Genomic DNA, 1,011 nt, shown 5'->3' on the forward strand with positions numbered 1-1,011 from the left:
CACCTTCTTGGCTTTAGCTACTTTTGAAATTTTAGGTATAACAAACAATTATATTTTGATAAAATACCTTCTAGTCTAAACGATTCTGTCTTAACTGTTCATCTCTCTATGATCCCTATTAACTAAGATTAGTTTTTTTCCAATAAGGAAATCTATGCTGTCAGGGTAAGATATTCTGGTTGGTCTGTTGCTACATGGAAGAAGAGTAAAGGGTCAGGTAGACATTTGTGCCAGTAAGACCTCATTTAGGAAATTTTAAGCTGCAGAAGTTTAGATGTAGCTCTTAAGCAAGGCTTATTTTGAATCCATTAGCTCCACAAAGTTATCTCAGTTGATAAATAAGTACTTGAAAAGCCATCACCTTTGGACCTAGCTATAAAGGCTTCAAAGTATGATCAAACTTAAATGAAAAAGACTTAAAATAGTCATTGAAAAAAATTGCAAATCTGAGCAATCGACCAAACAATATAAGTTTTACAATATACACAGAATTTTAGAGAAGTAAGATCAATAGCATTTTAGGAACAATAAGTTTTCCTGGTTACAAACAGTCAACCAAGCATATATGCCTTTATAAAGACTGCATCATTAACTACATAAATTTACAGGATACTACATGCTTCAGCAGCACATTTACCCAAATTACAACAATATAAAGATTAACATGGCACTTGCACAAGGATGATATGAAAATTTGTGAAGTATGCCATATTTGTCATTCTTCAGATGCCAGAAATGAAAAACAGTTATTAAAAATGATTACAAAAATACAAATGTAACAATACATGTAATTAATTGAACTAAAAGTTAGTTTGACATCAGTGTATTAAATCCTCACCTTAGAAAGGCCTTTATATAGCATAATCTTTACAAAACGTTTGAAATTAGATAACGTTGTCATTTTTTCCCAAAGAAATAACATAGTATAAGGACCTAGGAAAAAAAGGAACGTTAAACTGTTTCTATATGGAATGCTATCTGAAATAACACATTTAATAATGAACCTATATA

General features: G+C 30.7%; 1 pseudogene; it reads left to right on the forward strand.

The window, feature by feature from the left end:
• Positions 1 to 616: 616 nt before the first annotated feature.
• On the forward strand, positions 617 to 716 carry LOC138807748 (U6 spliceosomal RNA; annotated as a pseudogene).
• Positions 717 to 1,011: the final 295 nt, after the last annotated feature.

This window comes from Dipodomys merriami, unplaced genomic scaffold (genome assembly GCF_024711535.1).
Source record: "Dipodomys merriami isolate MVZ:Mamm:240054 unplaced genomic scaffold, mDipMer1.0.p SCAF_43, whole genome shotgun sequence".
NCBI lineage: Eukaryota > Metazoa > Chordata > Mammalia > Rodentia > Heteromyidae > Dipodomys > Dipodomys merriami.